Raw genomic sequence first — 14,858 nt, forward strand, 5'->3', positions numbered from 1 at the left:
AAATACACACACACACATACACACATACACACACACATAGAGACACTGTCTCTTTAGGGAGCTTGCTCTCGCAAGACGGAAGCAGAAGCAGGAAGCAGAGACAGGGAGAAGAGCTGCCAGATGCCGGGTAAGTACTGTGTGCTGTTGCCGCTGCCCCACCGGGTCTGGGAATGCTGGGAGAGTTCACAGCTTTCCCCCTCCGGCGGACACGGTACCACAAAAAAAAAAAATTCAAAAATAAATACATTTAAAAAAAAATTGGCGGCCATTTTTTTTCCGTGACCCCGTTTATAACGCGGTGGTCAAGGGTGGCCCCCGAGGACCGCGCTATAACGGGGTTAAGCTGTAAAATGTGTGTGTGTAAAGATCGCGCCTTGTTGTGCTGAACAAAAACCAGAATACAAATATTGTATGTAAAGTACAATTAATGTACTTAATAGTATATACTCTCAATAATGACTAATGTTATACATATACAAAATGACAAAGTGTGCAAATGATAGTCTGTAACATACAATGACAATATTGAATGGTAGATTGTGAGTAAAAAAATTATATCAATGAAAAAATGGTAATGTTAAAAAGAAAAAGAAAAGGACCATATAAAACAAAATGGAATCAAAAATCAATACTATGACCTGTAATAGGTCACAAATCTGTTAAAACGGATCCTGGCAGCCTTCTTCTTGGGCACAAGAACCTCCCTTGACACACCCTAACAAAAAAGAGAAGAAAAAGTGCCGATCTTCGTGGGATAACGTATATAAAATGTAATAAAACATGGACAAGACGATTTAAAACTCACAAAAATCCAAAGGTAACAGGCATTGTATGAGTACAACCAATGCTTCAAGGCTGCTATGAACCGCCGCTGCTCCGCTTGGAATTCTCCGGAATTACGTCACACCTCTTTCCTGTTGGCGGTGTTACACACTAAGGTGTCCTCCGGCAACTCTCCGCCTAATACACAGTTTGTGTGTGCGAATGTGTGTGTAGTAGGGTAGTCCTCCACACCTCGAGGGGGAGCTGATGCAGCTCTTCGGACCTCCATGCGGAGGTGTGGTGGCCATGTTGGTGCTCCTAAGGACGGGGAGACGATATCCCCTCCGGGGACCGGATATCCTCTGGTTACTAAAGACGGCTTAGCTGTACTGCCGGTGACCGTGGAGGAGAAGGTTGTGTCTTTGGAGCCAGGAACCCCCATAGGCCAGAGTTAGGCCCTTTTCCACCACTTGACGTGCTGTAGGGACGGCCATATAAGGCTGCGCTTATAGTGCCCGGCGATGGCGATGCGACACCGCGCCAAAACAAATACATTTAATCAGTCGCATGCGCTTATAGTAAGCACGACGGCAACGGAGCGACCAAAAATTTGGAAGTCAGTAGAATTTGATTTTGGGAGAGACAGTCGCCACATGTGACTGTCTGTACACCAATCACAGAGCGCCTACTGCACTCTGCCTGCCCCCTTCGTAACATCACTGGCCTTGTCGCCAGCGATGTCGCTCAAAACTGAAGTTCAACTTTCGCCAGGGGTAAAGGGTGAGGTCATCGGTCGTGTCGCCGTCGCCGGCACTATAAACGTGGCCTAACAGGGTTCAGCCCTGTAAGAGATGTGTGCAGACGTATGCAATGGAGACCGTTTTAAGGTGAAATCAAAATAATGCTTTATTGCGCCTGTTCCTTTAAACACTGCAAACACAAACATAAAAGAAAAACCTACTCCATTTTGGAGAAATCACTACACATTTTACTCCAGCCCTATCTACTTTGTGGGTAGATAAGCTGCTTACCACCCAAATATATACATACATACATGCATACATACATACATATACACGCACACACACACACCCAACTATCCAAATAGAAAGTCTTATCTGTGTAGCCATGGCTAGTTCTGGCTACTAGTCTGCCCTCCCTGACATGTAAGTCCTGGTAAATGCAGACAGTGTCAGGCCCAATCTTGGGGTTACCCTCCCATGCAGCTTCCTTGAGTGGCAGGAGTAGAGGTGGAACAGGGTCTGCACCTGCCAATCCTGAGAGACTTCCACCTCTCTATATTGGAATTGCGAACCTCTTGCTGAGAGAGACTAATCTCTTTCAGTGCCTCTCATACTTCTGCATCAGATTAGCAATCATTCTATCAGTTTGCTGTATCTAGATCTGTTCTTAGATCCTACAATTCGGTCTTGGCCGCCGAGTAAATTGCGAGTACAGTCCTTTGTACAAGTAGCTCAGCATTATTTTCTCTCTCCATTTTCAATTGTTCACGGAGCAGATCAGTTATGCCTGGCAGCTTGCAGTGCACCTTCAGGGCTGGTCTAGGGATCATCACTCATTGGTTCCGGCTCTGCTTCCCTGGTATGGTTGCTTGACAGTTCCTCACTGTTGCCATCGGACAGACCCTTCTTTGGGTTACACGACTTCTGCCTTGGGCCCTCTGGATATTCTGTCATCCGCGTAACAAATCCTCCATTTTCTCTAGGCTGCAGGGCATCTCGGACCCACTTTTTCTCTGCAAGAAGAAATATTCGGGATCATAGAGACCTGTTTGTTCGTTGCGTACCAAGTTTAGGCACCTCTACCATCCTAGGGGTGTTTTGTGGGTGTGACTCAGTTCGGGTTCCCCATAAGAGATATCTTTAACCTAATCCATATCCTCATAGGAAAGGCCACTCAGAAAGAAAAAAAAACATTTTCACGTGACCTTTTCCACCAGGCGACCCAGGGGTTAATTCACAGAGGATGCTCAATAAAGAAAAAAGGGTTGTCTGGGTTTTTTGTTTTTTTTTAATATATACGTCCCCCTTGCTTAATCCCACTTCAATTAAAGTTGACGTGAGCCGTCAGCGGCAACAATAGTGAGCGATTTTAACTGGACACGTCAGCGCAGCTACAGCCTGTACGGATAGATTGGAGGTTTGCATGTGTCTGGTTTATTACGTGGGATGTTAAATGGCTTGGGGTGGGGTGCGGGCCAAAATAGCTTTTTTGTCCAATAATAAATGATTTATTACTATATTTTTTTTCCAATAATAACAGTAATAAATGATTTATTATATATATTTTCAATAATAACAGTAATAAATGATTTATCTATACTATATTTCTAAGTTTCCGTTTGTTTGTATGTCAGAAGCATCGATATCTCACAAACGGCACCACGTAGCACAACAAAACTTTCACTGTACATTGTGCTGGGGATTTGTAGGTCAGCGCAACTGTTTTGAGCTTCCAATGTCACTCACTTCCCAAATTATGGACATTCTAAGTTTCCATCAGGTTCCTGCAAAAATGTTAGAGCAGGGGGGGGGGCGTGGCTACTAAGGGAGGGGGTGGTGTCCTTGCCTGGATCGGGCTGTGTGTATCTGTGTGTATGTGTGATGTGAGATGTGAGATGTCCGGGGGAGATGTGCCACTGGGGGGGGGGAGATGTTGCAGCTAGCGGGGGGAGATGTGCCAGCTAGCGGGGGGGGGCGGGGGGGCGGGGAGATGTGCCGGAAGAGAGGGGAGATGCAGCAGCAGCGCGGGGAGATGTACCGGCGGGGGGAGGGCGGAGATGACGTGCCGGCAGCGAGGGGAGATGCGGCAGCAACACGGGGAGGTGTGCCAGCAGCGGGGAGATGTGCCGGCAGCGAGTGGAGGGGGGGCGGGGAAATGTTCGGCAGCAGCGGGGAGGAGGGGGCGGGGAGATGTGCTGGCAGCGAGGGGAGATGCATTAACAGCGTGGGAGATTTGCCAGCAGCGGAGGGGAGAGGGGGGAGGAAATGTGCCAGCAGTGGGGGAGGAGGGGAGAGGGGTGGAGGAGGGGAGGGATAGGAGGAGGAGGGAGGGCGGGGGAGATGTATTCAATATTACTTTCCCCGAGCGAAGCCGGGTACAATAGCTATAGCTAGTATACTATAATTCTAAGTTTTCGTTTCTTTGTATGTCAGAAGCATCGATATCTCACAAACGGCACCACATAGCACACGAAACTTTCACTGGACATTCTGCTGCGGATTTGTAGGTCAACACAACTATTTTGAGCTTCCAATATCACTCACCTCACAAATTATGGACATTCTAATGTCCAGGAAATCTCTTAGTGCAGGAGCAGAGGGCAGCGGGGCGTGGCTACTAAGGGAGGGGGCGTGTCCTTGCCAGCTTTAGTGCTGTGTCTGATGTGAGATGTGCAGGGGAGATATGCTGGGGGGGAGAGAAAACGGAGTGAGGGGGTGGGAAAGAAAACAGTGAGTGAGGGAGGGAAGGAAACGGAGTGAGTGAGGGGGGGAACAGAGTGAGGGGGGAGACAGATTGAGTGAGGGGGGAAGAAAACTGAGTTATCTATTGGGGAAGAAAACGGAGTGAGTGAGGGGGGGAGAAAACGGAGTGAGTGGGGGAAACGGAGTGAGTGGGGGAGAAAACAGTGAGTGGGGGGGAGAAACAGAGTGAGTGGGGGGGCAGAAAATGGAGTGAGTGGAGGAGAAAACAGAGTGAGTGAGGGGAGAAAATGGAGTGGGTGAGGGGGGGAGAAAACGGACTGAGTGAGGGGGGAAACGGAGTGAGTGAGGGGGAAACGGAGTGAGTGAGGGGGAAGAAAAGGAGCAAGGAAGGGGGAGAAAACAGAGTGGGGGGAGAAAACGGAGTGAGTGTGGGGGGGCAGAAATGGAGTGAGTGGAGGAGAAAACAGAGTGAGTGAGGGGGGAGAAAACAGAGTGAGTGAGGGGGGAGAAAACGGAGTGGGTGAGGGGGGAGAAAACAGAGTGAGTGAGGGGGAAACGGAGTGAGTGAGGGGGAAATGGAGTGAGTGAGTGAGGGGAGAAAATGGAGTGAGGGAGGGGGGAGAAAACAGAGTGAGGGAGGGGAGAAAAAGGAGTGAGGGGGATAAACGGAGTGGGGGGGAAACAGCGTGGGGGAGAAAACGGAGTGAGTGGGGGGCAGAAAACGGAGTGAGTGGAGGGAGGCAGAAAATGGAGTGAGTGGGGGAGGCAGAAAACGGAGTGAATGGGGGGGCAGAAAACAGGGAGGGGGGAGAAAACGGAGTGAGTAAGGGGGGAGAAAATGGAGTGAGTGAGGGGGAGAAAACAGAATGAGTGAGGGAGGGGATAAAATGGAGTGAGTGAGGGGGGGAAATGGAGTGAGTGAGGGGGGAAACGGAGTGAGTTAGGTGGAAACGGAGTGAGTGAGGGGGGAAATGGAGTGAGTGGGGGGAAACGGAGTGAGTGAGGAGAAGAAAAGGAGCGAGGGAGGGGGAGAAAGTGGAGTGAGTGTGGGGGGGGGCAGAAAACAGAGTGAGTGGAAAAAACTGAGGGAGGGGGAGAAAATGGAGTGAGTGAGGGGGGAGAAAACGGAGTGAGGGGGGGAGAAAATGGAGTGGGTGAGGGGGGAGAAAACGGAGTGAGAGGGGGGAGAAACGGAGTGAGTGAGGGGGAGAAAACGGAGTGAGGAGGGGGAGAAAACGGAGTGGGTGAGGGGGGAGAAAATGGAGTGAGGGAGGGGGAGAAAACGGAGTGGGTGAGGGGTAAGAAAACAGAGTGAGTGAGGGGGGAGAAAATAAAGTGGGTGAGGGGGAGAAAACGGAGTGAGTGGGGGGGAGAAAACGGAGTAGGTGAGGGGGGAGAAAACTGAGTGAGTGAGGGGGGGAACGGAGTGAGTGAGGGGGGAGAAAACGGAGTGAGGGAGGGGGAGAAAACAGAGTGAGGATGGGGGAGAAACGGAGTGAGAGGGATAAAACGGAGTGGGGGGAGAAAACAGCATGGGGGAGAAAAAGGAGAGGGTGGGGGCAGAAAATGGAGTGAGTGGGGGAGGCAAAAAACGGAGTGAGTGGGGGAGGCAGAAAACAGAGTGAGTGGGGGGGCAGAAAACAGAGTGAGTGGGGGGCAGAAAACAGTGAGGGGGAGAAAACAGAGTGAGTAAGGGGGGAGAAAACGGAGTGAGGGGGAGAAAACAGAATGAGTGACGGAGGAGGGGAGAAAACAGAGTGAGTGAGGGGGGAAACGGAGTGAGTGAGGTGGAAACAGAGTGAGGGGGAAATGGAGTGAGTGGGGGGAAACAGAGTGACTGAGGGGGAAGAAAAGGAGTGAGGGAGGGGGGAGAAATGGAGTGGGGAGAAAACGGAGTGAGTGTGGGGGGGCAGAAAACGGAGTGAGTGGAGAAAACAGAGGGAGTGGGGAGAAAATTGAGTGAGGGGGAGAAAACGGAGTGAGGGGGGGAGAAAATGGAGTGGGTGAGGGGGGAGAAAACTGAGTGAGGGGGGGGGGAGAAAACGGAGTGAGTGAGGGGGAGAAAACAGAGGGAGTTAGGGGAGAAAACGGAATGATTGAGGGAGGGGAGAAAACGGAGTGAGTGAGGGGGGGGAGAAAACGGAGTGAGTGAGGGGGGAAACAGAGTGAGTGAGGTGGAAACAGAGTGAGTGCGGGGGGAAATGGAGTGAGCGAGGGGGGAAACGGAGTGAGTGAGGGGGAAGAAAATGTGCGAGGGAGGGGGGAGAAAACAGAGTGGGGGAGAAAACGTAGTGAGTGGGTGGGGCAGAAAACAGAGTGAATGGAGAAAACGGAGGGATGGGTGAGAAAATTGAGTGAGAAAGGGGGGAGAAAACGGAGTGTGTGAGGGGGGAGAAAACGGAGTGAGAGGGGAGAAAACGGAGTGGGTGAGGGGGGAGAAAACGGAGTGAGGGGGGAGAAAACGGAGTGAGGGAGGGGGAGAAAATGGAGTGGGGGGAACGGAGTGAGTGAGGGGGAGAAAACGGAGTGAGTGAGGGGGGAGAAATGGAGTGAGGGAGGGGGAGAAAACGGCGTGAGGGAGGGGGAGAAAATGGAGTGAGTGAGTGGGGGGAGAAAACAGAGTGAGTGAGTGGGGGGAGAAAACGGAGTGAGTGAGGGGGGAAACAGAGTGAGTGAGGGGGGAAACGGAGTGAGTGAGGGGGAAACGGAGTGAGTGAGGGGGGAGAAAACGGAGTGGGGGGGAGAAACAGAGTGAGTGGGGGGGGGCGGAAAATGGAGTGAGTGGAGGAGAAAACAGAGTGAGTGAGGGGGAGAAACAGAGTGGGTGATGGTGGAGAAAACGGACTGAGTGAGGGGGGAAATGGAGTGAGTGAGGGGGGAAACGGAGTGAGTGAGGGGGAAGAAAAGGAGCGAGGGAGGAGGAGAAAACAGAGTGGGGGGAGAAAACGGAGTGAGCGTGGGGGGGGCAGAAAACGCAGTGAGTGGAGGAGAAAACAGAGTGAGTGAGGGGGGAGAAAACGCAGTAAGTGAGGGGGGGAGAAAACGGAGGGGGTGAGGGGGGAGAAAACGGAGTGAGTGAGGGGGGAAACGGAGTGAGTGAGGGGGGATAAAACGGAGTGAGTGGGGGGGAGAAAACTGAGTGAGTCAGGGGGAGAAAACAGAGTGAGGGAGGGGGAGAAAACAGAGTGAGTAAGGGGGGAGAAAACGGAGGGAGTGAGGGGGGAGAAAACGGAATGATTGAGGGAGGAGGGGAGAAAACGGAGTGAGTGAGGGGGCAGAAAACGGAGTGAGTGAGGGGGGAAACAGAGTGAGTGAGGTGGAAACGGAGTGAGTGAGGGGGGAAATGGAGTGAGTGAGGGGGGAAACGGAGTGAGTGAGGGGGAAGAAAAGGTGCGAGGGAGGGGGGAGAAAAAGGAGTGAGTGGGGGGGCAGAAAACGGAGTGAATGGAGAAAACGGAGGGAGGGGGGAGAAAATTGAGTGAGTGAGGGGGAGAAGACGGAGTGAGTGAGGGGGGAGAAAATGGAGTGAGGGGGAGAAAACATAGTGGGTGAGGAGGGAGAAAACAGAGTGAGGGGGGAGAAAACGGAGTGAGGGAGGGGGAGAAAACAGAGTGGGGGGGAAACGGAGTGAGTGAGGGGGAGAAAACAGAGTGGGTGAGGGGGGAGAAACAGAGTGAGTGAGGGTGGGGGGAGAAAACGGAGTGAGGGAGGGGGGAGAAAACGTAGTGAGGGAGGGGGAGAAAATGGAGTGAGTGAGTGGGGGGAGAAAACAGAGTGAGTGGGGGAGAAAATGGAGTGAGTGAGGGGGGAAACGGATTGAGTGAGGGGGGAGAAAACAGAGTGGGAGAGGGGGGGAGAAAACGGACTGAGTGAGGGGGGAGAAAATGGAGTGAGGGGGGGAGAAAATGGAGTGGGTGAGGGGGGAGAAAACAGAGTGAGAGGGGGAGAAAACGGAATGAGTGAGGGGGAGAAAACGGAGTGAGGGGGGAGAAAACAGAGTGGGTGAGGGGGGAGAAAACGGAGTGAGGGGGGAGAAAACGGAGTGAGGGAGGGGGAGAAAACGGAGTGTGGGGAAACGGAGAGTGTGAGGGGGGAGAAAACGGAGTGGGTGAGGGGGGAGAAATGGAGCGAGTGAGGGGGAGAAAACAGAGTGAGGGAGAGAGAGAAAACAGAGTGAGGGAGGGGAGAAAATGGAGTGAGTGAGTGGGGGGAGAAAACAGAGTGAGTGGGGGGAGAAAACAGAGTGGGTGAGGACGGGGAGAAAACGGACTGAGTGAGGGGAGAAACGGAGTGAGTGAGGGGGGAAACGGAGTGAGTGAGGGGGAAGAAAAGGAGCGAGGGAGGGGAGAAAACAGTGGGGGGAGAAAACGGAGTGAGCGTGGGGGGGCAGAAAACGGAGTGAGTGGAGGAGAAAACAGAGTGAGTGAGGTGGGAGAAAACGGAGTGAGTGAGGGGGGGAGAAAACGGAGTGGGTGAGGGGGGAGTAAATGGAGTGAGTGAGGGGGAAACGGAGTGAGTGAGGGGGGAGAAAACAGAGTGAGGGAGGGGGGAGAAAACAGAGTGAGGGAGGGGGAGAAAACAGAGTGAGGGATGGGGGAGAAAACGGAGTGGGGGGAGAAAACAGCATGGGGGGAGAAAACGGAGTGAGTGGGGGGGGCAGAAAACGGAGTGAGTGGGGGAGGCAGAAAACAGTGAGGGGGAGAAAACGGAGTGAGTAAGGGGGGAGAAAACGGAGTGAGTGAGGGGGAGAAAACAGAATGAGTGAGGGAGGAGGGGAGAAAACGGAGTGAGTGAGGGGGGAACGGAGTGAGTGAGGTGGAAACGGAGTGAGGGGGGAAATGGAGTGAGTGGGGGGAAACAGAGTGAGTGAGGGGAAAGAAAAGGAGCGAGGGAGGGGGGAGAAAATGAAGTGGGGGGGAGAAAACGGAGTGAGTGTGGGGGGGCAGAAAACGGAGTGAGTGGAGAAAACGGAGGGAGGGGGAGAAAATGGAGTGAGTGAAGGGGAGAAAACGGAGTGAGGGGGGAAACAGAGTGAGTGAGGGGGAGAAAACAGAGTGAGGGAGGGGGAGAAAACGGAGTGAGTGAGGGGGGGAGAAAACGGAGTGAGTGAGGGGGAAACAGAGTGAGTGAGGTGGAAACGGAGTGAGTGAGGGGGGAAATGGAGTGAGTGAGGGGGGAAACGGAGTGAGTGAGGGGGAAGAAAATGTGCGAGGGAGGGGGGAGAAAACAGAGTGGGGGGAGAAAACGGAGTGAGGGGAGAAAACGGAGTGGGTGAGGGGGGAGAAAACGGAGTGAGGGGGAGAAAACGGAGTGGGTGAGGGGGGAGAAAACGGAGTGAGGGGGAGAAAACGGAGTGAGGGAGGGGGGAGAAAACGGAGTGGGTGAGGGGGAAGAAACAGAGTGAGTGGGGGGAGGAGAAAACGGAGTGAGGGAGGGGGAGAAAACGGAGTGAGTGAGGGGGAGAAAATGGAGTGAGTGAGTGGGGGGAGAAAACAGAGTGGGTGGGTGGGGGGAGAAAACGGAGTGAGTGAGGGGGGAAACGGAGTGAGTGAGGGGGAAACGGAGTGAGTGGGGGAGAAAATGGAGTGGGGGGGAGAAAACAGAGTGAGGGGGGGGGGCGGAAAATGGAGTGAGTGGAGGAGAAAACAGAGTGAGTGAGGGTGAGAAAACAGAGTGGGTGAGGGGGGGAGAAAACGGACTGAGTGAGCGGGAAACAGAGTGAGTGAGGGGGGAAACGGAGTGAGTGAGGGGGGAAATGGAGTGAGTGAGGGGGGAAACGGAGTGAGTGAGGGGGAAACGGAGTGAGTGAGGGGGAAGAAAATGTGCGAGGGAGGGGGGAGAAAACAGAGTGGGGGGAGATAACGGAGTGAGGGGAGAAAACGGAGTGGGTGAGGGGGGAGAAAACGGAGTGAGGGGGAGAAAACGGAGTGGGTGAGGGGGGAGAAAACGGAGTGAGGGGGAGAAAACGGAGTGAGGGAGGGGGGAGAAAACGGAGTGGGTGAGGGGGAAGAAACAGAGTGAGTGGGGGGAGGAGAAAACGGAGTGAGGGAGGGGGAGAAAACGGAGTGAGTGAGGGGGAGAAAATGGAGTGAGTGAGTGGGGGGAGAAAACAGAGTGGGTGGGTGGGGGGAGAAAATGGAGTGAGTGAGGGGGGAAACGGAGTGAGTGAGGGGGAAACGGAGTGAGTGGGGGAGAAAATGGAGTGGGGGGGAGAAAACAGAGTGAGGGGAGGGGCGGAAAATGGAGTGAGTGGAGGAGAAAACAGAGTGAGTGAGGGTGAGAAAACAGAGTGGGTGAGGGGGGGAGAAAACGGACTGAGTGAGCGGGAAACGGAGTGAGTGAGGGGGGAAACGGAGTGAGTGAGGGGGGAAATGGAGTGAGTGAGGGGGGAAACGGAGTGAGTGAGGGGGAAACGGAGTGAGTGAGGGGGAAGAAAAGGAGCGAGGGAGGGGAGAAAACGGAGTGGGGGGAGAAAACGGAGTGAGCGTGGGGGGGCAGAAAACGGAGTGAGTGGAGGAGAAAACAGAGTGAGTGAGGTGGGAGAAAACGGAGTGAGTGAGGGGGGGAGAAAACGGAGTGGGTGAGGGGGGAGTAAATGGAGTGAGTGAGGGGGAAACGGAGTGAGTGAGGGGGGAGAAAACAGAGTGAGGGAGGGGGGAGAAAACAGAGTGAGGGAGGGGGAGAAAACAGAGTGAGGGATGGGGGAGAAAACGGAGTGGGGGGAGAAAACAGCATGGGGGGAGAAAACGTAGTGAGTGGGGGGGGCAGAAAACGGAGTGAGTGGGGGAGGCAGAAAACAGTGAGGGGGGAGAAAACGGAGTGAGTAAGGGGGGAGAAAACGGAGTGAGTGAGGGGGAGAAAACAGAATGAGTGAGGGAGGAGGGGAGAAAACGGAGTGAGTGAGGGGGGAACGGAGTGAGTGAGGTGGAAACGGAGTGAGGGGGGAAATGGAGTGAGTGGGGGGAAACAGAGTGAGTGAGGGGAAAGAAAAGGAGCGAGGGAGGGGGGAGAAAATGAAGTGGGGGGGAGAAAACGGAGTGAGTGTGGGGGGGCAGAAAACGGAGTGAGTGGAGAAAACGGAGGGAGGGGGAGAAAATGGAGTGAGTGAAGGGGAGAAAACGGAGTGAGGGGGGAAACAGAGTGAGTGAGGGGGAGAAAACAGAGTGAGGGAGGGGGAGAAAACGGAGTGAGTGAGGGGGGGAGAAAACGGAGTGAGTGAGGGGGAAACAGAGTGAGTGAGGTGGAAACGGAGTGAGTGAGGGGGGAAATGGAGTGAGTGAGGGGGGAAACGGAGTGAGTGAGGGGGAAGAAAATGTGCGAGGGAGGGGGGAGAAAACAGAGTGGGGGGAGAAAACGGAGTGAGGGGAGAAAACGGAGTGGGTGAGGGGGGAGAAAACGGAGTGGGTGAGGGGGAAGAAACAGAGTGAGTGGGGGGGAGAAAATGGAGTGAGTGAGTGGGGGGAGAAAACAGAGTGGGTGGGTGGGGGGAGAAAACGGAGTGAGTGAGGGGGGAAACGGAGTGAGTGAGGGGGAAACGGAGTGAGTGGGGGAGAAAATGGAGTGGGGGGGAGAAAACAGAGTGAGGGGGGGGGCGGAAAATGGAGTGAGTGGAGGAGAAAACAGAGTGAGTGAGGGTGAGAAAACAGAGTGGGTGAGGGGGGGAGAAAACGGACTGAGTGAGCGGGAAACGGAGTGAGTGAGGGGGGAAACGGAGTGAGTGAGGGGGGAAATGGACTGAGTGAGGGGGGAAACGGAGTGAGTGAGGGGGAAACGGAGTGAGTGAGGGGGAAGAAAAGGAGCGAGGGAGGGGAGAAAACGGAGTGGGGGGAGAAAACAGAGTGAGTGGGGGGGGTCGGAAAATGGAGTGAGTGGAGGAGAAAACAGAGTGAGTGAGGGGGAGAAACAGAGTGGGTGGTGGGGGAGAAAACAGACTGAGTGAGGGGGGAAATGGAGTGAGTGAGGGGGGAAACGGAGTGAGTGAGGGGGAAGAAAAGGAGCGAGGGAGGAGGAGAAAACAGAGTGGGGGGGAAAATGGAGTGAGTGAGGGGGGAAACGGAGTGAGTGAGGGGGGAAACTGAGTGAGTGAGGGGGGAAACTGAGTGAGTGAGGGGGGAGAAAACGGAGTGGGGGAGAAAACAGTGAGTGGGGGGGGCTTAAAATGGAGTGAGTGGAGGAGAAAACAGAGTGAGTGAGGGGGAGAAACAGAGTGGGTGATGGGGGAGAAAACGGACTGAGTGAGGGGGGAAATGGAGTGAGTGAGGGGGGAAACGGAGTGAGTGAGGGGGAAGAAAAGGAGCGAGGGAGGAGGAGAAAACAGAGTGGGGGGGAGAAAACGGAGTGAGCGTGTTGGGGCAGAAAACGCAGTGAGTGGAGGAGAAACAGAGTGAGTGAGGGGGGAGAAAACGGAGTAAGTGAGGGGGGGAAATGGAGTGAGTGAGGGGGAGAAAACGGAGTAAGGGGGGAGAAAACAGAGGGAGTGAGGGGGGCGGAAAATGGAGTGAGTGGAGGAGAATACAGAGTGAGTGAGGGTGAGAAAACAGAGTGGGTGAGGGGGGGAGAAAACGGACTGAGTGAGCGGGAAACGGAGTGAGTGAGGGGGGAAACGGAGTGAGTGAGGGGGGAAATGGAGTGAGTGAGGGGGGAAACGGAGTGAGTGAGGGGGAAACGGAGTGAGTGAGGGGGAAGAAAAGGAGCTAGGGAGGGGAGAAAACGGAGTGGGGGGAGAAAACGGAGTGAGCGTGGGGGGGCAGAAAACGGAGTGAGTGGAGGAGAAAACAGAGTGAGTGAGGTGGGAGAAAACGGAGTGAGTGAGGGGGGGAGAAAACGGAGTGGGTGAGGGGGGAGTAAATGGAGTGAGTGAGGGGGAAACGGAGTGAGTGAGGGGGGAGAAAACAGAGTGAGGGAGGGGGGAGAAAACAGAGTGAGGGAGGGGGAGAAAACAGAGTGAGGGATGGGGGAGAAAACGGAGTGGGGGGAGAAAACAGCATGGGGGGAGAAAACGGAGTGAGTGGGGGGGGCAGAAAACGGAGTGAGTGGGGGAGGCAGAAAACAGTGAGGGGGGAGAAAACGGAGTGAGTAAGGGGGGAGAAAACGGAGTGAGTGAGGGGGAGAAAACAGAATGAGTGAGGGAGGAGGGGAGAAAACGGAGTGAGTGAGGGGGGAACGGAGTGAGTGAGGTGGAAACGGAGTGAGGGGGGAAATGGAGTGAGTGGGGGGAAACAGAGTGAGTGAGGGGAAAGAAAAGGAGCGAGGGAGGGGGGAGAAAATGAAGTGGGGGGGAGAAAACGGAGTGAGTGTGGGGGGGCAGAAAACGGAGGGAGTGGAGAAAACGGAGGGAGGGGGAGAAAATGGAGTGAGTGAAGGGGAGAAAACGGAGTGAGGGGGGAAACAGAGTGAGTGAGGGGGAGAAAACAGAGTGAGGGAGGGGGAGAAAACGGAGTGAGTGAGGGGGGGAGAAAACGGAGTGAGTGAGGGGGAAACAGAGTGAGTGAGGTGGAAACGGAGTGAGTGAGGGGGGAAATGGAGTGAGTGAGGGGGGAAACGGAGTGAGTGAGGGGGAAGAAAATGTGCGAGGGAGGGGGGAGAAAACAGAGTGGGGGGAGAAAACGGAGTGAGGGGAGAAAACGGAGTGGGTGAGGGGGGAGAAAACGGAGTGAGGGGGAGAAAACGGAGTGGGTGAGGGGGGAGAAAACGGAGTGAGGGGGAGAAAACGGAGTGAGGGAGGGGGGAGAAAACGGAGTGGGTGAGGGGGAAGAAACAGAGTGAGTGGGGGGAGGAGAAAACGGAGTGAGGGAGGGGGAGAAAACGGAGTGAGTGAGGGGGAGAAAATGGAGTGAGTGAGTGGGGGGAGAAAACAGAGTGGGTGGGTGGGGGGAGAAAACGGAGTGAGTGAGGGGGGAAACGGAGTGAGTGAGGGGGAAACGGAGTGAGTGGGGGAGAAAATGGAGTGGGGGGGAGAAAACAGAGTGAGGGGGGGGCGGAAAATGGAGTGAGTGGAGGAGAAAACAGAGTGAGTGAGGGTGAGAAAACAGAGTGGGTGAGGGGGGGAGAAAACGGACTGAGTGAGCGGGAAACGGAGTGAGTGAGGGGGGAAACGGAGTGAGTGAGGGGGGAAATGGAGTGAGTGAGGGGGGAAACGGAGTGAGTGAGGGGGAAACGGAGTGAGTGAGGGGGAAGAAAAGGAGCGAGGGAGGGGAGAAAACGGAGTGGGGGGAGAAAACAGAGTGAGTGGGGGGGTCGGAAAATGGAGTGAGTGGAGGAGAAAACGGAGTGAGGGAGGGGGGAGAAAACGGAGTGGGTGAGGGGGAAGAAACAGAGTGAGTGGGGGGAGGAGAAAACGGAGTGAGGGAGGGGGAGAAAACGGAGTGAGTGAGGGGGAGAAAATGGAGTGAGTGAGTGGGGGGAGAAAACAGAGTGGGTGGGTGGGGGGAGAAAACGGAGTGAGTGAGGGGGGAAACGGAGTGAGTGAGGGGGAAACGGAGTGAGTGGGGGAGAAAATGGAGTGGGGGGGAGAAAACAGAGTGAGGGGGGGGGCGGAAAATGGAGTGAGTGGAGGAGAAAACAGAGTGAGTGAGGGTGAGAAAACAGAGTGGGTGAGGGGGGGAGAAAACGGACTGAGTGAGCGGGAAACGGAGTGAGTGAGGGGGGAAA

General features: G+C 54.6%; 1 protein-coding gene across 1 annotated transcript in view; it reads right to left on the reverse strand.

Annotated features, from left to right (window-relative positions):
• LOC142491317 (interferon-induced GTP-binding protein Mx1-like) overlaps positions 1-14,858 on the reverse strand; it is a 69,798-nt gene that overhangs the window by 36,218 nt on the left and 18,722 nt on the right.

The sequence above is a fragment of the Ascaphus truei genome, chromosome 3 (genome assembly GCF_040206685.1).
Source record: "Ascaphus truei isolate aAscTru1 chromosome 3, aAscTru1.hap1, whole genome shotgun sequence".
NCBI classification, from domain to species: Eukaryota; Metazoa; Chordata; class Amphibia; order Anura; family Ascaphidae; genus Ascaphus; species Ascaphus truei.